The 26,312-nt window shown below is 58.5% G+C and overlaps 1 protein-coding gene across 2 annotated transcripts in view; it reads left to right on the top strand.

Annotated features, from left to right (window-relative positions):
- The first annotated feature begins 6,395 nt into the window (after positions 1–6,395).
- Positions 6,396–26,312, top strand: part of ATOSB (atos homolog B) — a 32,968-nt gene continuing 13,051 nt past the window's right edge. Inside the window, exons 1-2 of one of the 2 annotated variants that reach the window (XM_084305429.1) lie at positions 6,396–6,440; positions 10,504–10,593. The gene's annotated coding sequence lies outside the window, so the exon portion shown is untranslated. Of the gene's footprint in view, positions 6,441–10,503; positions 10,594–21,399; positions 21,518–26,312 lie in introns of those variants that run through there. The other variant, XM_084305430.1, reaches the window with a different exon arrangement.

Below are 26,312 nucleotides of genomic sequence, written 5' to 3'. Positions count from 1 at the left end.
AAATACGCTCTTTGCCTGATTAAATCTGAACAGGGATTAGTAATGGAGGAGGAAAGGGCTGCAACTTTAATTCATGAATGTTATCCTCTTTCCTTCCCTCACCCACTTATCAGCAGAGTGGGTGCCTGGCTTCGGAGCAGCACGTATGTTAGAGGTACAGGGATCACCCTGCTCCCTGTGGACTCAACAGCATAAGCTGCATCATCAGGTGATGCTTATCAGCACTAGGTCATTTGGGGGATGTGTGTTTTTTCCTCTCTGAAATGAAATCAAACCAGCTCTGCTTGCAGGGCTTTGTCATGCAGATCTAAGCATGAAAGGCAGCGCTCTAAGCCAGAAATTGCTCTGGGGAGCCCCAGACCACTTTCCAGGAAAAGTGGTGCCATGCAAAGCCCGCAGGCAGGTGGCCTGTCCCCCCCATGGCACTGCTGTCCTTTGCTGGTGCTCCAAAGCTGGTGAGACTCACACAGGAGCCCTGCACGAGCAGCTGCAGGGATTTTTGTGATGTTTAAGTCCCAGTCCTCCTGAGAGTCTGATAAGGGACTGGATGTGTTCACTGAAATGAAGGGCTGGTGGGAGGGGGCAGAGCCAGGCACTGGGAGCCAAAGAGGCTCAGCAAGAGTGGTTTCTTCCTGGGCACCCCCACACATCTGGGTGTGTTTGCACATCTGAGCGCTTTCAAGTTGTGATGTTCAGCAAGATCTGAACCCATTAGTGGCAGCAGTTAGTGCATCCCCTCCTTCAGATCTGCTCCTCTGCTCCACAGCCTCCCCCTGACTTTGTTTGCTCTATAGATGCAGATGTGCTTAAGATGCAGAAAGGATCAGATAAACTGTTCGGCGATGCTTGTCTCCAAAAACTGGGAGCAGTCCCTAACCCAAAGATTTGGTTTTAAGACAAAGGTACAATTGGGTTGGGGTCACCCAATGCTTGGATTTAGGAAACCAAAACTCAGATTACAGCAGCAGAATGAGGGGTAACCATGCTCAGCATGAGATTTGCTTTTAGATACAAAGAAAATGGTGCTTGGTGCAGGCCACTATCAAGGACTAACACCTCAGCAGCATTCTCATGTGTCCCTGCTAGAGATGAGCAAACAAGAAAGGGAAGGGAGAGCATCAGGATGGCATCAGTTCAGCAGCAAGTGCACAGCCAGCAGCTTCGGCTGCCCCATGGACATAGATAAATCCCAGGCTGAGCCAAGCATCACCAGGAAGATCCAGTGAATTATTCTACATGGGAGTATGGTGAACCCCAAGAGGTGAGACCTGATACCAAAGGAGAACCTCCGCGGCTTTGTGACTTTGTAAAAACGCTGTCACAGCCCCCTGTGTGTCCCTGCTCCCCGTGGAGGGCAGGGAGGAGCCCATCGCTCCCCTTGGCTGTGCTGGCTCCTTTATTCCTTTCTGCACCGCTCCTTCTTGCTCCGAGCTTCTCCTCCACGGCTCCGGGCAGCTCCCAGATGAAAATAAGCAGGGCTGGACTGCCATCTGGTGTCAACAGGCAGCATCCTCTGACCCAGCACGGCGAGGAGAAGGCATTTCCACTGACCCCAAAGGGCCAGGAGGCACCCCAGGGTCCCCTCAGCTTCCAGATGGACCCACGGACCTCAGCCCCTGCCCGGCAGCCGCCTTTGGGACCCCGCTCACCCACCAGAGGGGAGCATCCCTCCCAGCCACCAGCCGTCACCGAGCCCCGTGGATGGGGCTCAGCCAAAATCCGAGCCAGCAGGCACCCCTTGGCCCCAGTGGGAATATTTCTGCTTTGGTCTCCACCACCGGCACCCCTCCAAGATGACGCTGAGGGGATGTTTGCCGAGTGCTATCGTGGTTAACACGGCCCCGACGTCACTGCACGGCGCCGGGCAGCCCTGGCACGCACCGGCACCGGCACAGCCGGCGGCTTGCAACAGATGCTATCTGGATTGGTAAACTGAGTTTATCAGCTCCTCCCTTGCCTTTTTTTTTTTTTTTTTTTTAAGGCAGGTAGGAAGGAAAGAAATCATCTCTGCAGGAACACAGCAGTGGGAGATGCTGGGGCATGGGAGAGCAAGAGGACGCCTTCCTACATCTGACATGGGCACGGGGCTGCTCTGCCACAGTTGCCTGCACCACTTGCACCCTGTCCAGAGCCATCCCTGGTGCTATCCTTAACCCAAAGCACCAAACTCCCACCTCCAGGCTGGGCCTGGCTGATGCTAGGAGCTGCTCCCCCATGTCTTGAGGCTCAGTGGTGTCCAAGAATTGAGGATTTTATGTGCCCCAAAGGAGAGAGGTACACAGGGGTTATTTCCTCAGTGTTGAGCTGGCACATGTGTGCTGGGACTGGATAGGTCGAGTTGCACTTGATGACCTTGAAGGTCTTTTCCAACCTCAATGGTTCAATTTTGACCCCAGGCTCTGTTCCAGCATTGTGTATGGGGCTGCAGCTGGGCACTTCTGAGCACCACTGCCAAGGGGCAGGCAGGGACAGCCCCAGCCCGACCTCCTGCTCAGAGCAGGGCACAACCAGCCCAAACTAGCCCTAACACCACTGCTCATTAAAGTGGCATCAGATCCACCTTTGTGGTGCTGCTGCCAAACCCCCCTTTCCTGCAGGACTCTGAATCCTGGCAAGCACCCCAATTGGGGGCAAGGCAGCTCCCGAGCTCGCTTGGGGTGACTTCAGCTGGGTTGCACCCCGATCCCTGCTCCAAGCCACGCAGGGAGGACTTCCCGCAGGTGCCGCAAGGCAACGCCACTCCTGTCCCCTCTGAGAGGGGAGGAGGGCTGCTTGGGGATGACGCTCTTCATGCCTGAGTCACCTCCAGCCTTACAGACGTTTCGGTTGAACAGGTAAATGAGCTCGGTGCTGGAGGCTGGTTCTGGTGAGGGAGAGGTCCCGCATGGCTGGGTCTTGTGAGGCTGACCAGGGGCTCTGGTGCAGCACCTAGGGGTGTTGGATCCAGCATCGCCTCCAAGCACCGTGATGGCTGCTCCTACCAGCTCCTCCAAAATCTGCTGTGATCTCTTCCTGGCTGAGCCCCAGGTCCATCTGATCCCATCCCTCGCATCTCTTTACCTACAAGCAGCTGGCCCGGCTGCCGTCACGGGGCGAGGCGTCGGCTCCGACGCGGCACTTTCCGGACTACGAAACCCACCCACACCAACAAAACGCGCGTGTGCACACGGGGAGGTCACCTCTCCGTGATGCCAACTAAAACCTCGGCAGGAGCCTTGCTGGTGTCAGCCCGCTGGCTGCCGGCAAGCCTGGCAAACCGGCCGTGCTGCTCGGCAGGGCACTCACCCAGTGATGAACTCACCCTGCCGGCACCCCGCCAGCGTTACTCTTCAAAGGGAAGCCCCGCGGGCAGCGGGGCTCCTGACGGAAGGACGTCGTGGCGCCGCACGCTGCCTGGGACACCTCATCTTCCTGGGGAAACACCCCGCTGACGGCCCTTACAGCGGGAGGGACTCCGTGAGGCCGCCAGTGGTGGCGTGGAGCCGTGTGCCAGGGATGGAAACCGCTCCCTGTGCACATGGGTGGGATGGCTCATGCGGGACCTTTCCCTTCTCCCCATCTCCTCCGAGCATCTGGAGGTTTTATGGGCATCCCCCAAAGCCCCGCAGCTCTGTCCCTGTGCCTATCCATCGCCAAGTGGCCCTGATGGAGGTTGTAGGCAGGGAAGTGGAGCAGAGAGGATGAAAAATCAGAATATGCCTGTCTGGAGAGCAACGCAGAAAGGGTTAGGCAACGCTCTAACCCCACCAAGCCTGTTAGCACGAGCTCTGGCATCCCGCTCCTTAATCCTGCTTTTGGAGCTGGAGTCGTGCTTTAAAAACCAGGGGAGGTTGCTAAGGGACAGCGTGCTCGGCAGGGACATCGCTCGCCAACCCTAAGCGCTCCGAAGCGGGAGGTAAATAACTTGGGGCATTATTAATCCTCCGCTGCCCACACAATGCACAGAGATGTATTATCCCCGCCGAGGACAAAGGAACCCACATCTCCCCGCAGCCAAGGAGCTGAACCAGCAGATCGTTCGGATGGGGCTCGGCGGTGACTGAAGCTGTTCCAGTTCAGTTCCTGCTCGGGCTGATAATGGCTCATTAACCATTTGCTAATGCCGAGCTCGTTTCGGCCCCTTCCAGCTGCGAACACAGCCCGTGCCGTGCCCACCGAGTGGCTCCAGCCCACGGGGCGCTTCCACGGCCTCTGAAATGTCCCCGATGGGACAGAAAGGGGACAATTTTGCCACGTAGGCAGCCCCTGTTGTGACTGAGAACCCAGCCAGGCTCTTCCTCCCCGAAACAAGCACCTGCATGTGAAACGCCCCTTGCTGGCCCCAAATCTGCTGGTTTTAGGGCAGCATCACGGCCGGCTGAGCAGCAGGGACAGCTGTGGGGTGGATTCACGCTGTGTTTCCTCCACACCTCCCTCAAACCCCTGCGGTTCCCGCATGGAGCTGCCCAGGCTGGCAGCGGGCTCGTCCCACTCAGGTTTGGTGTCATGAGGGGATTTGGGGCCCTTTGGTGGGGCTGTGTCCGTGGGGAGGAGGACACCCGTGGGGCTGTGACTGGGGGAGGTCACAGTGGGGCTGGGGGGTGGTGTGTGTGGGGTGGGATGTCTGTAGGGCTGGAGGCCAAGCCTATAGGGCCGGGACATGTTGTGTCCATGGGGTGGGTGTATGTGGGGTAGGTGTCCTTGGGGTCAGGGGTCTGTAGGGCAGGAGGCCAAGGCTGTGAGGCCAGGACATACTATGTCCATAGGGTGGGTGTCTGTGGGGTGGGTGTCCTTGGGGTGGGTGCCCATGGGGGTGGGTGTCCATGGGGTGAGTGTCTGTGGGGCTGACGGCCTGTGGGACAGGAGGCCAAGCCTGTGGGACCAGGACTCACTGTGTCCATGGGGTGGGTGGCTGTAGGACCAGGGGTCTGTAGGACAGCAGGCCAAGCCTGTGGTGTTGGGCCATGGGATGCATGTCTGTGGAATTAGGGCTCTGTAGGGCAAGAGGCCAAGTTTGTGAGGCCAGGACATACTATGTCCATAGGGTAGGTGTCTGTGGGGTGGGTGTCTGTAGGGTGGGTGCCCAAGGGGGTGGGTGTCCATGGGGTGTCTGTGGGCCTGAGGTGCTGTGGGACAGGAGGCCAAGGCTGTAGGGCCAGGACACACTGTGTCCATGGGGTGGGTGGCTGTGGGGTCTGTGGGGCAGGAGGCCAAGTCTGTGGCGCCAGGACACACTGTGTCCATGGGGTGGGTGGCTGTAGGACCAGGGGTCTGTAGGACAGGAGGCCAAGCCTGTGGGGTTGCGACATGCCATGTCCATGGGATGCATGTCTGTGGAATTAGGGCTCTGTAGGGCAGGAGGCCAAGTCTGTGGGGTCAGGACAGGGGGTGTCCATGGGGTGGGTGTTTGGGGGGGGAAGGGGGTATCTGTGGGATGGGTACTTGTGGGGTTGGGGCTCTGTAGGGCAAGAGGCCAAGCCTGTGGGGCTGGGACACACTGTGTCTGTGGGGTGGGTGTCTGTAGGGTGGGTGTCCTTGGGGTCAGGGGTCTGTAGGGCAGGAGGCCAAGTCTGTGGGGCCAGGATATGCCCTGTTCATTTGGGGGTTGCCCATGGGGTGGATGCCCATGGGGTGGGTGTCTGTGGGGTGGGTGTCCATGGGGTTGGTGTCTATGGGGTGGGTGCCTGTGGGGTGGGTGCCCATGGGGTGGGTGTCAGTGGGGTGGGTGCCCGTGGGGTGGGTGCCTGTGGGGTGGGTGTCAGTGGGGTGGGTGCCTGTGGGGTGGGTGCCCGTGGGGTGGGTGTCCTTGGGGTGGGTGCCCATGGGGTGGGTGCCCGTGGGGTGGGTGCCCATGGGGTGGGTGTCCTTGGGGTGTTTATACATGGGGCCAGAGCCCCGTGGGGCAGCACCCAGCTCTGTGGGGCCGGGACATGCGGTGTTCACGGCGTGGTGCCCACGGGGGGCGTTTCATGGGGCCGGGGCCCTGTGGGGCCGCCTCAGGGGTTTTGGGGTCCCCGCGACAGCAGCGCCCCCCCCTTCCCCCCCCTCCCTCTCTCCCTCCCCCTCCCCCTCAGCCCCGAGCCAGGCCCCGCCCCCTCCCCCCCTCCAGCCAATGAGAACGCTTCCCGCGAGGTCCCGCCCCTTCCCCGCTGTCATCACACACCCGCACGTGGAGGGGGCGGGCCCCGCGCCCCTCGCGTCACCACCCCCGCGCTCTCCCATTGGCCTCCCCCCCGCTCCTCTCCCCTCTCCCCCAACCCTCCCCACCAATCAGCGGCGCGGAGGCGGCCGCGGAGGGGCGTGGCCTCGCGGCGCACCCGGAAGGAACGCCCGGTAGTCGGGGGCCGCGGTGGCGGCGGCGGCGGCGGCGGCGCTGGTGGGTCCGGGCCGGCACCGAAGGGGTTAACGCCCCCCACCCCCCCCCCCATCCCCCTTCCCATCACCGGTTCCGGTTCCAGAAGGTTCGGGGGGCTCCGGGACCGGGGGGGGGTGAGGGGGGGGGATAAGGGGACGGGGGGGGCTGTGAGGTGAGAGGGGGGGAGACGGGGTTGGGGTCAGGGGGTATAGGGGCAGGGGGTACAGGGACAGGGGGTACAGGGACAGGGGGTACAGGGGCAGGGGGTACAGGGGCAGGGGGTACAGGGGCAGGGGGTACAGGGGCAGGGGGTATAGGGAGTAGCCCCTCCTGAGGGTTTTAGGGACAAGGGATATAGTGAGAACCCCTTCCCAAGGGGTTCAGGGACAAGGGGTGTAGGGAGAAGCTCTTCCTGAGGATTTTAGGGACAAGGGGCTTAAGGGGCAAGAGGTATAGGGAGAAGCCCTTCCCTGGGGGTTTAGGGGACAAAGGGTTTGGGGACAGGGAGATTAGGGTCAAGGGGTTTGGGGACAAGAGGGTTGGGGGCAGGGGATATAGGGAGGAGCCCTTCCCAAGGGTTTTAGGGACAAGGGGTTCAGGGGCAAGAGGTATAGGGAGAAGCCCTTCCCGGGGGTTTTGGGGAGAAGGGGCCTTGGGGGACAAGGGGTTTGGGGACAGGGAGTTCAGGGACGAGGGGTTTAGGGACAAGGGGTATAGCGAGAAGCCCCTCCCAAAGGTTTTGGGGAGAAGGGGGGGGTTGGGGACAAGGGGTATAGGAAAAATCCCTTCCTAAGGGGTTCAGGGACAAGGGGTTCAGGGACAAGCCCTTCCCAAGGGTTTTGGGGAGAAGGGGTTTGGGCACAAGGGGCCCAGGGACAAGAGGCATAGGGAGCAGCCCTTCCTGAGCATTTTAGGAAGAAGAGGTTTGGGGACAAGTGTTTTGGGGAGAAGCCCCTCCCGAGGGCTTTAGGGACCAGGGGCTTGGGGACAAGGCTTTTTTGGGGACAAGGCTTTCGGGGCAAAGCGTCGCCCGGCCAAGCCCCGCCGCCGTCCCCGTCTCGCCCCGGCAGGCAGAGCGGCGCTGGCGTGAGCGAGGCGCGGGGGCCGCCGCGGGACTACGGCTCCCGGCATGCAGCCCGGTGGCCATCACCCCTGCGGGGTCGGTGCCGTTCGGGTGCCGGGTTTTTGGGGGGCCTGCTGGCAGAGGCACGGCTCACCCGGGGGGGTACACGGCCACAGGGAGCGAGGCGGCGCTTTGGTTTCGCTGCCAGGGTTGGTCCTGGCGGCTTCCTCGCAGCTGAGCCAAGCGCCCAGGCCGTGTGTGCTGCTGCCGGTACGTGCTGAGCTTCCCCCGTCCCTGTGTCCCCCTCATCCCTCGGCGTTTTTAGGATTTTGCTCCCTCCTGGGCTCGGGGAGAGGGGAGGAAGCTCCCTCCCCTGGATCCGGCTGGCCTCCGAGGGTGGGGAGGCACATCAGCACTGCTGCCTTCCTCCTTTTTGTCCGGCACCAGCGTCTAGTCCTGGCATGTCTCCGCATAGCAAAGGGCAGAGACACGCAGGGTGATTTTTTTTAATTCCGTTTTCAGGCTTTCCTCCTGATCCTGAGGATGGTTTCGGGGGGTGGGCATTGATCTGGCTCCTGAAAGTTGATTTTCCTAGACTCCTGACGCTCCCCCAGCCCGGTACCTGCCCTTACTGCTCCGTGCCTGCCCGTGCTTGTCCCCTGTCGGTGCTGGGTCTGGTGGCACCGTCACGCACTGTGTGGAAACCCACAGTGCCTGGGGGGCAGGATGCTTCGGGTACAGAGCGAGGAAAGGAAACGTGTCATCCCTGTGCATGTGGCAGAGGATGTAAAGGGAGGATAGAAAGCTGTTTGGGTGAGGAAAATGGTGTTGTGGTGTTCTGAGAGGACTGCCAGCATAGCTGCGATCGAGATATCGGAGACTTCCCTGGCTGGAGGAATTAAGGATTCGGGTTTGAGGCAGGACAGGTGTGAAGGGCAACGCGGGCGAAATCCCAGAGGGAGCCATTTGTACGCTAGCAGATGGCTGGTGGAGGATGTCATTGTGGGTGAAAATGTGAGTCTGCAGCGAAAATCTCCTCCTGGAGGTTTTGCCCGGTCCCTTTCCACCTCACACCACAGCCAGAACCCCCCTCCCTTCATGGTGTCGCGTGGGTCCCTGCACCTGGGTGGCAGCTGCGTGTTTCTGCTCTGCTCTCCTGTTTGCAGCACCTGGCAGCTCTGCTTCCTGGGGCAGTCTTCTCTGAGCAGCTTTTCGTTTGTTTTTCCATTCCTCTTGTGCCCGCAGGTACGCGAGCCAGGTTGCTGTAACCTCCAGAGAACCTGGCCTCGCAAAGCTTGAGGTTTGATCTAAAAACAATATTATTTGATCGGGAAGCTGCCTTGCACATCCTTGTCCTCTCTTTGCTCCTCTCCTTCGTGGTCTCCTTTCCTTGGCCTCGCCAGTGCTTAGCAGCCGGTTAATTTTCCCCTGTTTTTGTCACTGTCCCCAGCTGATTGTGAATCCTGTGATAACAGCAGCCGAGCTCGCGTGCTCTGCATCTCAGAGCCGGTGGTCTGCAGCCAGAGCCGCCTGCCTGGTGGCCTGGACCACCCCCAGCCGAGCAGTGCGGTGGCAGAACAGCACTTGGAAGGAAGCCTGCGGAGAAGTCCTGTGTGCTGCAAGAAGTACAGTCAGCGATTCAGCTGGAAGTGCTTTCAGTAACGAATCCATGTCCCGGGCCCGGGCTGATGCCAACACTGTGATTGTTGGTGGAAGTTAACAGAGACGCCAAGCCCTTTGTGCGGGAGCCGGAGTGATAATCCACATCTCCTGCCCTCAGCCCACGGGGGGTGATCGCTGCCTTCCTGGGAAGGGTTTTCAGCAGGCCCTGTCAGATGGATCGCCCTCGCTTCCTGCGCCACGGCAGCATGTGGGTGGCAGCTCTTCAGCCGTGTCCGAGGCAATTCTTGTCACTGGCACGCTCGTGCTCACAGCCTTCCAGCGTGGAACAGCAGGGCATCAGGGGAGGCTTTTAAACGTGTACACAAGCATATATCTTTTGTATATATTTATATGCATGCACACAAGTTGCTCTTACCAGGGCTTGTTCTTGTAAGCTCTCTGAAACCGTAGCCCTGGTGACTTGGTGACCAGCAGCACAGCATCCTGGTGGCATCTCTCCTGCCGGCTGCGTGGGTGCAGGTAACAGCAAGCAGCAGCTTTCTGGGTGCCTTCACGGTCATTTTGTGGACCAGCGCAGCAGGAAGCTGGTGTGTGGGTGCCTCTCTGTGTCACGGTGCATGGGCTGAGCCTGTGCCGCTGCAGAGCAGAGCGTGGCTGTGGGGGAGCAGGGACTGCCCCCAGACAGCTTTTGCTGATCATCCGAGTGGCCAGGGGAGTGTGAGGCCTGGTTTCGGGGAGGCTGGTGTTGTCCTGGTTTTCAGGGACGTCGCGTCTGCACAGCGCTATCTCCGGTAGCCTGTAATCTCAGCACTGGGAGCCCAGGGAGGAGTCTTAAACAACGGCTTTGTGACAGTTCTGGCTGGCCTCGTGGAGTTTTCCATAAAGCAGTTGTCGCTTCCCCCCTTTGCTGTAGCCTGGGAAATGCTGCAGCGTCGGGTTTGGCTGGGTGTCTTTGGGCTGCTGAGAGCGCCGGGTCCCCCCGCAGCACTGTCTGGCCCTTCCTGCCTTGGCTGTGCCCTGAGGCTTGGTGGGCAGCCAGGGGACAGCAGATCAGAGGCTGAGCTTGTCCCTAAACCCTATCCTGGTGTGCCCACGGACGTACAGGCAGCACCCGTGTGGCGGGGCAAAGCCAAGGCTTCCCCCTGAATTTGGGGAAGGGGAAGAGTGGCAGTGACCTCAGCAGCTGTCTCGTGGATCCGGCTCTGTCTCAAACAGCACATCTACTCGGAGTCACTCGGGGTGTTAACAGGAGAAGGTTGTAGCTGGAGGGGTGGCTTTAGCACGGGTAGGAGATCCTGTGGGGTCTTCATGATGTGGGGGGTGCTCAGGGTCCCTCGGAGCTGTGCACAGACCATAAAACTGCTTGGCTTGGGATGCGAGCCATCACTGACCGACCAGCACTGGGGAGGTTATCCTGTGTGGGCAGGTTATTCCTCAGCTGAATTTAACATGGATCTTTAATGTGTACCACTTGTCTTTCCAGGTGACCCAACGCAGCCAGAACCAGCAGCCCCAAGACCACGCTGCGGGTGCTGAGAGCTGCCTCCCCTGTCTGCGTCAGCCCCGTGCCCAGGTTAGCACTCGTTCAATCACTTCCAGTTTCTCTTCCTTCTCCAGGAGGGTTTGAGGAAGGCCGGGAACGCCGTGCTTTCCTCCTGCCTCCCCTCAATCCCTGGGGACAGCTCAGTACAGTGGGTGTCACGGAGCTGCTCACACCCTGGGCTGGCAGGGTGGCCGAGGGAGCCTGGGTGGGTGTCACCTGCGCTGCTGAGACTGCTGAGCACTGCACGCAGCCACCAGTCGGGAGCTAAAGGGCAGTGTATTTTAAACCCTCGGGACCTTGCTATCTGTGGTGCCCGCTGAGCTTATCCTTCTGTCCACCAGCAGTATGGAGTGGGAGGATTTCCCAGCTGCTGCTCTGCTGCTTGCTGTCCTTCAGCTGAAAAAAAAAAGAGAGCTAAGGCTTCACCCAGAGCTCAGTAGAGGCACAATCCTGCTTTCTGTCAGAACCAGTTGAGCTCTGCCTGCGTTTTCCCAAGACTTTGTACTTCTAGGAGGGAGCCTGGCTCTTGGCCATGGCGTATCAGTGATTCAGGAGGACTGGCAGTCTTTGTATCGCCAGAAATGTGAAGGTCTTTGGGAAGGGAGCCTTCACCTGCGTTTTGGTTTTGGAGAACCGCAGCGAGGCTCTCTCTTGGTCCAGAGTTCAGGTGCAGTTTGGCCAGGAGAGGTTTCATGGGGCAGCCGCTGCTCAGTGCACGTGACTGCCCAGGCTGCACGGCTCTTCCTCTCGGCGTCTGCCAAGGAAGGTTGGGGCCAGGCCAGAGACAAGTGGAGGCTGGGCCTCGGGCCATCTTTTCCTTCCCATTTCCTTCAGCCTGATGCCGAGGTGGAAGCCGCAGGCAGTGAGGCAGGGGTAGATTCACCTGGGAGGTTAAAAGGAGGGAAGGAAGGAGTCCTTCATTGCAGCTCCCTGTTACATGGGGTGGAAGCAACAAAGCAGCCCTTTTATCCAGCTGAGGTGTGGTGGACACTAATGCCTGCTCCTTGCTGAGATCCTACATCTTAATGATGGAAAAGAGAGGTATTGTGTGGCTTCGACCAGAGAAGAGGTGCATTTACGTGCTCTTAGCACGTTTGGGCTGCCATTGCCCCTTGGTCATACCGGTAGGTCCTCTTCCCACTGGAAACCTCAAGGAAATGCTGCTCCCCCTTCAGGGATGGGGCCCTGGGTTCCTCGTGAGTGTTGGCACTGGAGTTATGCAGGGAATCCCCTCTTTGCCCTACCATCTCTGCTGCAAGGAGGGCGGGCATTCAAAGATCCTCTTCTTGGGAGTGCTGGGACAGCTGGATCCTTGTTCAGTTCTCGCTGCTCCCAAGAATGGAGCAGAGGATCATCTGCTGGGGCTAATTTTAGGCCTCCAAATATTGCTGATGTCCCTCTGAGCTCCTATTTGTGTGCAGTCCTGCCGTGCAAGAGTCCTGTGCACTAGGGTGTAAAGGTTTTGCAGGGGCACAGTGTGCTGGGGATTAGGAAGAACTTTGAATTCCTCACTTACCTAAAGTGTCTGAGCCAAATCCTTTCCATATCAGATGTAGGTGTGACCCTCCTTTTCTTTTTCGGCCTCATGCCAGGCACCCTTTGGACCTTGCTTTGTGGGTGCCCACGCATTGCGTGCCTGCAAACCATCAGCTTTCCAGCCTTTGCCTGCCAAAAACTTAGCATCCCTCTTGTTCACAGCAGTCGGTTCCTGTCACCTTGGATGGATGCACCCAGCACCAAGCGCAGTTTTCCGTGAAGGTTTTGGGTGTGGAAATGCTCAAAGGCCCATGCGAGCAGGGCTCTGACCTTCTCTGGGTGGCTGCACAGCATCTGCTGCTGACATCCTCCCACCTAGCACGGCACAGGGTGAGGCCTCCGGGCCTCTCCCTTATCTGCACACACAAGGCTTCTCAGCCCCTCTGAACTTTCTGGTTTCCACCTGCTCAGGCGATTGCTGTCACGTCTTTCAGCCAAGCTGAGGTTAGCACCGAGCTCTGCCGAATTCTGTGTCGAGGCGAGACGTGGCTCTGTCGTTCTGGCCCATCTTTATTTTTAGCCTGTGTAAGACTCGTTTGATGGTATCAGAAGGAAGTTGCACGTTCTCCTGAGCTCCATGACTCATCCTGGATGAGGACCGAGGCTTTGCTAGCTTCTGCTATAACCCTCAAGTGATGTAACCCGTTGTGGTGGGCCCTGCGCGAGCTGGGGAAGGGCAGGGGAGGGAGGAGCAGCAGCAGAGAAGGAAGCAGAGCTTTTAAAAGTGTTTTATCCATCTCGTTAAGTCACTGAATGAATTAATCTGAAGATACTGGTGGGTATCACACCTGAATGTGGCTCGACAGGGTCCTTTGTCTTTCCTTGCATCTCATGCCTGTGTCGGAGAGGAGAAAGGGAGAGGAGCTGTGCTTGCAGGCTGGGCTGAGTAACTGTTTAACAGCACATAGCAACAGTAGACAACAATTTTTAGGACAGGAAGCGAATCAGGATCTTGTCTCCTGTTCAAGCCACAGCGAGGTTAAGTGCGGCAGAACAGAACTGCCTAAAGTGGAAATGGGCTGGGACCGGAGAGCGGAGACTTGCCGCCCTACAGACCTCCGCTGGGCTGCGGCGAGAGGAGCCTGGGACCTCTCTTTCCATCAAACCTGGTGCTGCCGCAAGGTAGAAGGAGCTGCAGGGGGCTTTCTGACGTGCAGCAAGCCTCACGTTGTGCCACTGGTGACAGCGGGAGGTGGGCAGGGGCTGCGTGTCACCGCGGGGACGCTGTCACCCAGCTGGGGCGATGCGCCTGGGTCCGGCACGGGCACTGTGCCCACCCAGCGGGCCAGGATGGGGGCTTGTGGGGTCCCTCTGCCCCCTTCTTTTTTCCTTGGGGGATTTTTGGGAGCACGTCGAGGGGGGTTGATGTGTGGGATGGCGGGGAGGGGACAGCAAGGCTTGGGGGAGCAGAGACAAAGGAGGGAGGCAGCGGGGCGTGCTGGGGGGATTGCCATGGCAACTCGAGCTTTCGGCAGCCTGCGCCGCGGCGCCCGAGCAGCCTCTGGGCTGGCCGTGCATCCTGATGCAGCCCTGGACCCCTCCTTTTGTGGGCTTAGTGTCCCCCCAGCACCCACAGCCATCCTCCCTGGGGAGCAGCCGTGGTGCTTTGTCCGGCTCGGGCAGCTCCTGTTTGCTCGGGTTGAAGCCTTGAGTTGCAGAGCAGGCCCAGCTGGAAGGAAACCGGTCTCCTAAGCCCTCTCACTGAATCACGGAGGGCAGCGTGGCGTCCTGCTGCCCTTGCTCATCCTCGGTTAATCGATGTAAGTGGGTCCTGCTGTGCCTGCATCTTGCAGAGGTGCCGGACCCGTGCCGTGCCGCGCGGTCCATCTCGCGCAGCCGGTTTGCCTTGCCCCGGGGTAGCTGTACGCTGGTGGGGAGCGAGCAGACACTGATGAGCCCTGTGATACGGTCTGAGACCATCCTCTGGGCAGGTAAGGGAGGCGTTGAGCAATTCTGAAGCTGCTGTCGGGCAGACCCCTTGCCAGAGGATGGCAGAGGGCCAGCTCCTGGTACTGAAGGAGGCAGGGAACACCATCGCCACTCGCTGCATGGAGAGAAGGGGTCAGGAAGCCAGGCTCCAGCCTGGCCATAATGCGAGTGTGACTGAGACCTGACCTGTCCTCTGTCAAGTGCCTAAAGCCTTGGGTGTGAGCCAGGGGAACGGGACTGGCTGGTCGCAAGCACAGCTTGCCCATCTCGACACCAATCACTGTGTGAGCTGTAAACCTCTCTCGTTACACCTTCCAAAGGTCCGTGCTCGCAGTCTACAATGCTCTGCCCAAAGCCCAGCGTGAGGGAGGAAGGAGCCTGCCCTGCCTTCAGAGGGTGCTCTCAACTGATGCTGGTCAGACAGGTGGGGTTGTTACGGGGCGGTGCGTGCTGCCGTGGTGCCTGCGGTCGGGATTCATCTGGGACCAGGATGTTCAGGCAGAGCTGGAAGGAAAAGGATGCCCAAACAGCCCTACATTCTCTGCGCTGGCAGCTGGAGCTTCCTTCCCATGGCGGGGAGCTGAGGTGCCGGTACCTGACGTTGAGGCCAATTTCAGATCATCAGCTCGAGCGCCGCTCTTAACACAGGCGACCTTCAGCACGTGGCGTGAGAGTTGGCCTTGCAGTCTGTTACAGGCGTGGACGGTGGCAGAGTGATCACAATCCATTGAGCCAAGCAGTAGTTCCCTCTGACCTCATTTGCACAGCCCGTTTCTTCTGATCTTTCCTCCAGACTGAGGCCCCAGGAAGTGCAATGAAATAGCATGGAGCAGTGGCAGGGCTGAGTGGATAAAGCTGTGCGGTGTGCGTGTGTGTGTGTTGGGGCGTGGATTGCCAGTTTCTAGGGCAGAGAGTGTTTTTTTTTTCCATTTATACAGCACCTTGCATGCCGAGATCCTTGTCTAAGACTCGAGCTCCTGGGCACTGTGACCTGATGAGTTAGAACCGTGTCATCTTTGAAGTGCTGCTCCCCGTGTTGCTGCCTCGCCTCCTCACCCTGCGCATTTTTAAGCACAGCACGAAGGACCAGAAAAGCCCCAAGGCAGCAGGGTCACATCGGCTCCCGATTTGGGGAGGAGTTAGGCGCTCAGTGCTGGAATAAGCATTTAGGGAGAGGCAGCCAAGAGAGATTTCCTCCTGGCTGAGCTGCAGCGTCGAGGTTCGGAAAGTGCTGTGTGGGTTACGTGCTGCGCTCTGCTGCCATCGCCTCGGCGGCTCTGGGACACGCACGCCTGCGTGGAGCCAGATGGGGACACTTTGCTGAGGAGCATCACTCTGATAAAATGGAGCTTTTGGACATCAGGAGCAATGTTAATGGTGCTGCTGCTGAAAAACCGCCGGGGATTTCAGCAGGGACGTGAGGAATCGTTGGGTCCAGAAGGAAACTTTGCCGTGGTGGGCACTGCTACCTGCATTCCCTAAATTGTGAGAAGATAGGCAAGCCCAGCCGTGCTGTGCAGATTGCCCTGTCTGGAACATGCATAAAGGATATTCTGCAAGAGCCAACTTTTTGCTCAGATGGGACCTGGGGGAGGCATATCTGGACTCACTGTGCTGGGGTTTTCTTGCTGCCAGCCAGCAATGCTGTGGCTGTGCAGTGAGGGCGTAGCAAAAACAGTTATCAGGCACTTGTGTCCTTTCCGTACCGTGCTTCCCTTGCTGATGGGATTAGTCTGGGCCAGAGGTGTACAAAGGGTAATTCCTGAGGTCCTCTCTGCCACAGCTGCCAGCAAAGGAAAGCACTTATGGCATCAAGTGGCAGGTCTGAGCTTTCAATTCATCTTCCAGGAGCCTGCAAGAGCCAAAAATATTATCAGGCTTTGAGGAACTGGAACATTCTCAGACTTTTTGTCTCGGGCTGGTCGGCCTGCCTCTCCCCGCGGCTGCCAGCCTGGGCTTCTAAAGGTATTTGAAGCAATTTGTCCTGGCCAGGTGATAAAACTTGGTGGAGAGAGCCAGAAGTCGTGGCACCGAGCTGCCAGCCTGCAAGTGCTCCTCTGGCTGCTGTGCCTGCTTCCTGCAGCCGAAGGGCTGCTTCGTGGCTTGGATGTGTGGAGGAAGCAGGCTTCAGATTGGAAATAGCCTCTCCCTTTCTCCTCTGCAGCTCTCTTCCTGGCAGCTCAGTAAGGGTGATTTATTACCGATAACAGCCCTCTCATTCTGTTTCCCTACACTATCTTACTGGTAGCGTAACCCAACAAAACGCAGCGATGCTTCCTGTAGGAAGCTGCTATCAGAGGCCCGTCGTGTAGCAGAGGCTGGAAGCAAGGAGGAGCAGTTTACCAGGAAATGCCTGTGTTTGTTTCTCGGGGAGGAAAAGGCATCTCACCCCTGAAAGCTTCCTCACAGCCTAACCCCAAATGTCGCTGGTGGAGCTGCACCAGCGTGAGCAGCGCTGAGAATGCTGCCCTGGGAAAGGTGTGAGCAAGGTGGTGGTACGGGGAGAAAAGTCACATTCTGTCTGTAAGCGAACCTCCAGGAGGAGTACCAAGAGGAAAAGGTATTGCTTTTATAAACCCTTGTAAGGAAAGAGCAGGGAATTTCCTTCGGAGTGAGCTTGCCTGAAACTTGATATGTCTCAGATGTGTGTTAAGAGAGAAATGAAAAGATTGTGCTATAAAGCGATAGGGGATAATGAATTTAATCTAATATGGTGTGCCCTGGGAAGCAGAGCTGGGGCAAGGAAGGATATTGGCAGCAACATTATGCTTTGTGTGGCAACAAAAGCAAATACCACCTGAACGCACATCCCTGGGAGGGTGAAGGGGTTCACTCTGTAGGGTCTCCAGGAGGGTGGAGCAGGACCAGGGGACAGGAACCTGGGGGAAGATGCTGGGAGATCTGTAGATGTGAAGAGCCTGATAGCTGTGCATCTTGCTGCAGCGTGAGCTTTGCTTTCCCATTTGGCAGCTCTGGTGAACTGGACGGCAACGCTGGGCTCTTAACCTCATTGTGGTCGTGATAAATGCAGCAGAGAAAGAGTAACTTGAATAGCATTAGTGAAATGTCTGAACTGGAGCCTAAGTGATTGAATCTATCATTAGCCTCTGGGTTTACCGAGGAGATGGATGGTGATCCAGCCCCCTACCAGCCTTTTGGGGGCCAGGGCACTCTTCTGCTTTATAATGTGATCTCTGGGTATCTAAATTTTTGGTTTCCATGTGGTATTAACCTTTTCTGGGCTGAGTTACGTGCACCTGCTGTATGCTGGGGCTCTCAAAGGACAGAGGACAATGCTGAGCGACTTTTTTCTTGAGGTTTGTTTGGCAGAAAGCTGCTGTTTTTCCCCCCATTTACTGATGGGCACCACTGCAATTTCTTGCCCCTCCTGCAGGAGCAGCAGGGGCACTTCGGGCCGGCCTGAGTGGTGCAGACACCAGGAGCTTTCCATGCCATGAAGATGCCTGCTGTGCTGATGCCCTCCTGCTCAGCACCCGGTGCCTCTCACTGCGTCTCGCTGCACGCCGTGCCTCAGTTTCCCTGTGAGGCAGGGAGGGACAGAACCAGCCTGGTGAGGGGCGGAGGGGAAGTTGCAGCAGCCGGTAGGAAATGGCCTTTTGGGGTGCTGCAAGGTGGCCCTTCCCCATCCTGTCTGTAGAGGAGGTGTTTTGGGGTGCTGCAAAGCAGCCCTGCTCCGACCCAGCTGCAGAAGGGATGCTCCGTGGCATCCTTTGCTGTCCGTGCTTTGCAGCATGGGGCGGGAGCAGAGAGGTCCTTGCAGGAGTGATGAGAGGAGCACACGGTCCTGCTGCTTCCTTCCTCACCCCCGTTCCTGTTTTGCTGCCCCAAATCCACCTGCTTGTGGCATGGATTGTAATAAACCTGCTAAACTGGGGACAGGCACTGTACAGAGCCGCAAACCCTTCCCACCCTCGTGTTGCTGCAGCAGCGTGGGGCAGAGTCCCCACAGGCACTGCTTGGCAGTGTGTGATACTGAGGACGAGGATGGTCGGAGGGGTCTTGTTCTGCATCCTCCCAGCCACCAGCAGATTGTCAGCACAGCTCTTCCCCAGGCCCCGTGGCTGCTGCAACCTGCCATGCCTCTGTGAAACACTTTGTATGTGAGGCAGTGCCCCAAGGGTTAAGCCACGGTCGTGGGGCAGGGTTTGTAGCAGGAACAAAGAGGGCTTTTAAAGTTGGGATAGGAATAGAGGGAAGGGATTGAGCCTTTCCCAGTGTGTTGAATTACAAAGGTCATGGAGACCCCTTTGCTGGGAGCCAGCAGCAGTTGAGGTCCCTGTTGGAAGTGGGGCAGAGAGAGAGGAGATTGTGGAAAACGGTGAGAGCGAGTTCTTGGGGAGCTTTAAGACCAGAGTGAAAACTCAATTGTATCCCGAGACAAATGAGCCCTGAACACAAGGCTGGGAGCCGGGGGGCCGGGATTGTCTGCTCAGTTCAAACCTTCAGTCCTGACGTTTTGGGGTGGCTCGGTTTTGTTTTTTTTCCCCCCTATATCTCACTCCTTGATGTGAAAGTGTTTAAGCTGTGCTATTCCCACCCCTGCTTTTGAGGCTGTTAGTGAACGTGTCAAGCATCCTTTCTGCGGTGGGGAATTGTTTTGCTGACTGGGGAGGCTGAGAGGGAAGGACCCAGCGGCACATCGGGGTGTCTGGGTACCCCCATCAGGGTGAGAACAGGCAGCTGAACTGATCAGGGCAAAAACAGCAGCAGCTGCTGTCTGGAGGAGTGGGGCGTTAAGTGCAGGGGGACAGTCCTGCTGGGAAGGTCCTGGTGTAAAGTTAATTGGAACAAAGGAGGAAGAAGGAGCCCTTGTCTGCTGGAAGGAGACTGGCTTTCGATCCATGGGGAAGTGGTGAGGCTGTCTGGGCTGAACAGACCACACTAAGGCACTCAGGTATCTCGTAAGTGCTATCCAAAAGCGTGGGGCAAGGGGGCACTTGCAGCTGCCCCACGTGTGGCTGCTGGATTTATGGCATCACCCGTGCAGCCAGTGCTGGGGCTGCTCCCTCCTGCTCTGCGCCGGTGAGTGCTGCAGGGTGAGCAGAGGGTCAAAAGCGATGCCTTCGAGGGAGGCCCTCTCCAAAATGCAGAAGAGGGCCTGCAGGCACATTTTACTTTGTCAGGAGGCTTTTAAATGCCTGCCCAGGCTAAAAGTGGAATTCTGCACGTGTAGTTCAGCAGGAAAGCCGAAGTCTGGCTGCTTTCCTATCCAGGCCTCTCTGCTTAGCATCGTCTGTGCTGAGTGCCCCATGGGGCACAGCAGCAGAGGGACCAACAGAAGAAGCAAGGGAAGGGATGGATGGCAGAAACCTCCACTTCCCTTCCCACAGCAAGGTGGGAAGCGAACACAGCTTGTTTCCATCCTGAGCCTCGGCCGGTGCGAGCCAGCCCACCCAGGATGTGTACGGAGGGCTGCAGGATGTGCTGAGTCAACAAGAGCATCCCCTTGCACAGGGAGGTTTGATCGGGGCTGCCAAGACAATAGGGGTTTGCAGCTTGCAGGAAGGGTGAGCGCCAGCTGCAAGCCACACGGTGGGCTTTCCAATTTTAGCAAGCTCGGATTTGTGTTACTGACCAGAAAAGGAAGCTTTGTCCTTAAAACTTGCAGGCTGGGTTAGCAGGCGCTTGGCCACTCCACTCCATCCCTCGCCACGGGTATGCTCCCTAATCTAAGCTTTTATTTAAAGAAATTCCACATCTGGTCCTTACATCGGATCGGATGACCTTGGATGTGATTTTTGGAACAAAGGGCTGATGCTTCGCTGGGCTCTGTCTAGGAGATGGAAAGTGGTCCCAGGGAATGCTCCATGAGCGCTGGGTGCCAGCTCCAGCTATTTCATCTCCCTGAGTCCTGGCAGGAGGAGATGCTGGGAGGGGAACAGGCTCTGTTACAGCCTCTGTCCTCATGCTGGCATCTCCGACTGGGTCGCTGCAGCCACCAGCTAAGCCAGCAGCCCTGTGGCTGCTCTGCTTTTTTCGAGCACCATGAAGGTAGATGTGGGGAGCACAGAGCCACTGTGGGAAGGGGAACCCAGCAATGAAAGGCTTGGTTTGGGGCTCCTGGAGAGACGGTAAATGTCCTCTGTTGACCTTGGTAGATGGCTCCTTGTCAGTCTAGCAATCTGTGTGCCTGCCCTTGTTAACAGGAACCGTTTCAGGAACTGTTTCGTCAACTTCACGTACTTCTCGCTGCTTAGCATCTGCATTCAGAAAGCCTGAACTTCTCCCTCTGTCATTGCCCAAAATCCTCAGTTCTCACGCTGCCCTTTGACGTCACCTGAGCAGCAGAACCATGCCACTGACTTAGAGGTGGGTGAATAAATCCCTCTGATGGCAGTTCAGGAAGCCCTTCTTTTCAGAGCCTGCTTTCAGCATGTGCATTTAAATTGCTGGGCCTGTCCTGCTGGTGGCTGCTGGTTTGTTCAGGCACTTACCCGCTGCTGTGACCTTGGTGGCACCGTGACCGTGGTGTCGGCTGTGCCTTTGGCCACGCTGATAGCACGCGGTGAGCACTGTGCATCTCCCACCCTGCTGCCCCTGGGGAGCAAAGCATCCTGATGGGAGCCTGCAGGAGAAGCAGGGTGGCCTGTCTTGGTTCTCTTTGCCCTGGGAAGGCAGATTTTCTCAGTGGGAGATGGATCCTCCAGCCACGAGGCCGCAGCAGGGAGAGGCGCAGCTCCGCAGCCCAGGCGTGTGCACGGATCCGTGTCTTCCCTGCGTGCCTGCTCTCCCTCATGCACTCCTTGATGGATGTGCTCTGCTCTGCAGAGCTGCTCCCCAGCAGGAGCAGTGATGGGCGATCAGCCTTTTGTCACCTCTGGCTGCTTCGGTCCCTTCCAGAGCCTGGGGTCAGCCGAGGAAGCTCTCCACCCCGCTGAGCCAAACTGGGAAGAGGCGCAGCACAGGATCACACATGTCAGCCTATACCCACGGCAGCTCCACTGGGTGTCCCTCCCGCAGCCAGAGGTGGGGTCAGGCTGCCAGAGGGCTGATAAAACCACCGGTTTTGCCTGGAAGGCAGCCTCGGAGCCCGGAGGAAACCCGCCCCCGGCCTCGCTCCTTATCTCGGCCGTGCTTGCGCATGGCAGCGCTCCCACTCCTGGCTGGCCCCACCGCCCCGACGTGGCCTCGAGCCAGCGCTGCGGGAGAAGGGGGGTTTGGCACCACTTCCCCTGCCCTGTTTGCTGCCTCACGGAGCTTGTGGCATTGCCCTGACGCCCGCGGCCAGCCCTGGTGAAATGGGTGAGTCAGGCAGGAGGAGGGGGTGAGTCAGAGGGGGGTGAGTCAGCGGGAAGCAGAAGGCAGGTGCCATCCCGGGGCTGTCGGGAGCCCAAAGGTCTGGCAGCCCGTGCCGGGTACCCCCGGGAGCTGGGGGAGCCTCAGGGCTCTGGAAGCAGAGCAGTGGAGACGGGGAAGGATCCGGCTCAGCCGTGTGCTGCACCAGGTCCCTGCTGGTGTCTCACCGCTGGTACGTGTCCGTGTCCTTGGAGGCACTGCTGGAGGGACTGGAGACGAGCACTGCAGGGAGCAGAGCCGTGTCAGGGTATCCCAGCCTCTGTTGGGAAGGGTCAGTCCTTGTTCCGGGAGGCAGTGGGGTGTGCAGTCACCTTGGGCAACCTCAGCAGGTCTCTGTCCTGGCTGGGTCCTGCCTGGTAACCTTCCCCTCCACGCTAAGAGAATGGGAGAGGCAGGATGGAAAAAGGAGCAGTCCCTGCTGGGGCAGAGAGGGATAAGAGGTAGGTCTTTATTAAGCCAGGGGGAAGAGCCGGGCTGGGGAGGATGCTGCACAGATCTGGGCCACAGCTGCAGAAATCCTGTGTGATCTGTGCCCCTCCAGCACTGCTGCAGACCCTGGGGGGTGTCCTGGGGGCTGTGGATGGCTGCTCACCTCCTCCAGCTCGGGGCTGTGTAATTTCTATCTAGCCCAGCTGGTCTCTGCTGAGTTTGACTCGTGGTGGTCCCGCTCGTCATGGCTGAGGGCTGGTCCCACATGGGAACGGTGGAAGTAGGGCCAGCAGTGAAAGCAAATCACTGTGTATTTAGGGCCAAACTTCCTGGAGCAGCCATTTGGGATTCCCACCTAGGCATTCTGCAGCAGGTGCTGGAGTAGGCACTCGGTATCTCCGACAACCAGAGCCATAGATCAAATACCTGAAGGGAAAACACCCCGTGCTGGTCTGTGCTTGGGGAAGCCTCTTGTTTCATCACCCCTAAGGTCTTTCAGGCTTGCAGCTGGCTCCAGGTTACCTCCTGTCCTGCCTTTTTTACCCTTGGTTGGGAGGGATGGAGATCAACAGGCTCCAGCACCCTCCAGAGACCCCCAGGAGCCCTGGCCCTGCGCCGTGTCCATCTGCTGAGCCTGTTGGAGGTGAGGTGAGGAGGGGAAGGGAAGGGCAAGCAGGCTGCTGAGTTGTGCCTGCTTGCAGGAGGCTCCAGCTGGGGCAGGAGGTGGTGGTGTCCCTCCCTGCCACGGGTGACTGCTCCCTCCTGCTGGCCAGCTTCTCACCCCGGAGCTCGGTCTCTGCGGATTAACCTTTTGCCCCATTCCTCCTGCAGGACTTCCTCCTGCCCTGGGAGGTTTTGGGCTCCAGGCAGGTTGGGGTGAGCCAAGATGAGGCCGTGGAGGTGATGAGGGGCTGGAGGACAGGAGAGGAGCAGTCAGAGCAGCAGGACTGTGCAGCCTGGGAGAGGGAAAGGGTTTCACTGCTGCCTGGTGGGGCTTTGGAGAGAAAAATCCCGGAGCCGGGCTCTCCTGGGAAGTGCCCAGGAACAGGATAAGAGGCAGTGGCACAAGATGCATCGAGGGAAATTCCAATGAGATATCGGGAAAAATATTTCCCCACAAGGACAGTTGAGCTCTGGAGCAGGGCCCAGAGAAGGGGGAGCAATCTCCAAATTCGGAGAGCCTCAGCCCTCGGCGAGGTTGGCCCCGCTCCAAGCAGGGTTGGACCATGAGGTCCCATCCTACCTGCACCACTGCCTGGTCCTGCAGCCCTCGGGGCACCTGGCCGTGTAGCAGTTCACGGTCTGTGGGGCTGACGTGGTTGTAGGTGCACAGAGGGCTCGGAGGTGTGTTTGTCCATCCCCTGGCCGTGGCACAGCAAACGCCAGCCCTTCTCCTGGCTTGGTTCGCTTCAGCCAGCCCCCAGCTCTACGGCTGGAGGGGCTCTGGGGTTATCATCCCTGTGGTGCCTGTCCCAGGCCCGGACACGGTGACAATTGGAGGGGGAAGTCACCAGTAGTCTTTTTAAAGGCTCCAGCTGCCTGACCATCCCGAGCAGATAGGGAGCAGATGGAGGCTGAGATGAGCCCAAAGGACTGTCTGGAAAGAATTACTTGCTCCCAGTATTTTCTGTTTCTTTGCCAGCCTTTTATTCTCATGGCTGCTCTTTTCCTGATCCTGTCCTTCTGCGAGGCTGGCTGCTGGCAGCTTCATCAGCCTTGTCTTCAGAAACAGCTTCGCTCTGCGATTTATTGAGTCTCCTAGCTTTGACCCTGGTGTCTGATGCTCCAGAAGCCTGAGTCCTGCGTGCAAGTGCCAAAAGGGTTTTTAGTGCTTTCCCTGTCCTGTCTGCAAGAGTAACAGAGCAAAGGGGGCTGCGTGTAGCCTGGGCAGAGCTGACCTGCAGCAACAGCTCCATGTGCCTCCCCATCTGGCAGAGGATGCCCCTGGCATTCAGGCTCCCCAGACACTTTCATGTGGGTTTTCAAGGTCTAGGACATTCCCACGAGCCCACATTTGTCCCCAGCTCCCTTCTCAAGTTGCTCATCTCAGCCTTTCCCATGGGCTCGTTGCTGCTGGGCTGCGACTCGGGGTGAGTGCTGCGCGCTCCCTTCCCCTGGCCGCCTCTCTGTGCCGTCTGCCTGTTGCTCAACCCGGCTCTGGGCCCTGTTGCATTACTTGGATGTCCCTGTTACAACACGCGTGCATCAGGAGAAGTGGGGACCACTCATCTGAGCCAACAGGCCCCTGGAATCTCCTCCCAGCTGCGTGGGTAAGTCACTGCGTGGCCAGGGACCTGCTGGTGTCTGGTGGTCCGTGGAGAGCTCTCGGTTCCTTCGTGGGCTCCCTGTGCACATCAGATTTGGGGGGATGTCTGTGTCCCCCGTGACATAGCTGCCACCAGGGTTGGTGTTTTGCAGCTGCTGGTGGTGGCTCAGCCGCTCTCTGAGATCTCTGGGCTGTAGCAGCACAGCAAGCCATGGACTGCAGCAGCAGCAAGCCCAGCTTGCTCAGGGGGGGGTCTTCATGTTGTAGGGACAGATATGGGAACTCGTGTCTTGTGCAGGAGGCTTGTCTGATGTGGCTGTGTCTTGAACCCTGGGCAGGTCCTCTGCCACCAAAACATGGGTCTTGGTGTCCTCGATGCTGCCATCTGCATCCAACACCTCCATCCCGAGGCCATCCCCACTGCGTGCATCTGCAGGATGCACGGGAGGTTTGGGGCTGTGGGCCACGGGGTTTGGGGTTTCCATGGGGTGGAGCAGGAGCTGGTGCTGCCCTGCTGGCTTGAGTATGCCTGGAAGCAGGCACCCCAGGCCCTCTTGTTGCACTTCAGAGAGGCTTGGGCGCTCGTGTGTTTGCAGTGGGAGTGTTCAGATGACAGCTGTGACACCCTTTTCCTAATGCCAGCAGAGAGTTTCTTATCTTCAGTCCTCACTGGAAGGAGAGATTTTTGCCTTTTCCTGGCAAGACGCAGGACATCGAATTCCTGGTGGAAATGCCCCTTCCTCGCAGCAGCCCTCCTGGACTCATCCAGTGTGGAGGTGGTCAAACACCGCCAAAACCTCACCCTGAATTCCTGCCCAGCTTGTGTCCCTGCTTCTGGCCTTCACAGCCTGGAGACTCCCTAAATCGCAGCTGGGAAGGGACGAGTCGGGTGCAGGTGGTATCTCCTCCTCCTCTGCCACGCAGACATCCAGCACAGGGAGTGGAAGAGATATGGGGTGTCCCTGCTGCCTTATCTGCAGGCTGCAGCTTCGTGACGCCGAGCCGGGTGCCGGTGCCCAAGCACCTCCCTTGGAGGGCTCTTACGGTAAAAGGAAGTGTATTGCAAGAGGGGTGGTGGCGAGCAGGGACGCTTCCCACGGGTCAGCGCTGCCCTCCTCACCGCAGGCGCTTCACCTGCCCCATCTTCCCATCTGTGGCTTTGACACCCCTGCCCGGAGTTGCTCCGGGTAATGCAGCATCCCCGGGACTTTCTGCGACGTGGTGAGCAGCAGGGCAGGTAGGGAAAGGTGACAGTGCCGTGGCTGTGCCAGCTGGGGGCTCGTCACTGGGTCTGGTGGGTGGTGGTGTAGGTTATGGTGTGAGCTGCAGAGATTGGGAGGGAGCACGGCTCGGGTAAGGAGCTGAGGATACGGGGGACCTGCAGGGGGTGCGCCTAAATAGGGTCTGCTGGCTGCGGAGGACGGGGATGTGGGGTGAGAGTGAAAATCAGCATGCAGCAGGGGATGCAGAGCCAGGCTGCCGGGCAGAGGATGTGGGGAAGGTGAGGATCAGGTGGTGTGGGTGGCTGCAGGGACTTGGGGCACGGTGAGGAGGAAGGTGGATGGCTGTGGTTGTGTGCAGCGGTGGCCGGGGGTGAGTGTTGGGTGGCCAGGGGGCAGCTGAGGTGTGAGCAAAGAGGTTCCTGTCACCCGCTGATTGCCGTGCTGACATCCCTCAGCTTGCAAAACCTCAGCCCACAGCCCCAGAGCGCCCTGCCAGGGGCTCAAGCAGCCCGCTCAGGTTGTGCTTCCCTGCCACAGGGAGCAGACAGGATGGGAGTTACCAGTAAGTGATTCGCCTTTCCTTCAGGGTCAAGTTAAACAGGTCAGGATAGAGTTCCCCAGGGCTTCTGATGCAAGAATAAACCAACCCCAGGGTGTTATTCCTCCTCCTGGCACATCAGATAGTCAGGCCGAGAGGACTGTTAATCCTAATGCCTGTGCTTCACTTAGCCTGGTGACGACCTAGTCCTGCTTGGACCTGGCGGACGCCTCCCCTGGACGAGTGTCCTGCTGAACACGTGGCAGCACGTCGGTGCCCTGGTCACGGCCAGTGTGCTGAGCAGTCGTGCTCCCTGCCCTCTGCCATCCTGTGAGCTTTGTAAGCACAAACAGTGAGAGATTGCCCGTCGGTTCCAGTTGGCACCAGGGGCTGGGATGGAGCCACCAGTCCCTGCTCCCCGGGCTGCCACCCATGGGACCAGCGAGGGGAGCCTGCCCTTGTGTCCCTGCATGGGGTGGCACTTCTTTTGTCACCCCGGGGTAACCACCAC

The sequence above is a fragment of the Netta rufina genome (genome assembly GCF_964035555.1).
Source record: "Netta rufina genome assembly, chromosome: Z".
Classification (NCBI taxonomy): Eukaryota; Metazoa; Chordata; class Aves; order Anseriformes; family Anatidae; genus Netta; species Netta rufina.
The sequence above is the reverse complement of the archived record's forward strand: the minus strand, read 5'-3'. Positions and strand labels throughout refer to the sequence as shown.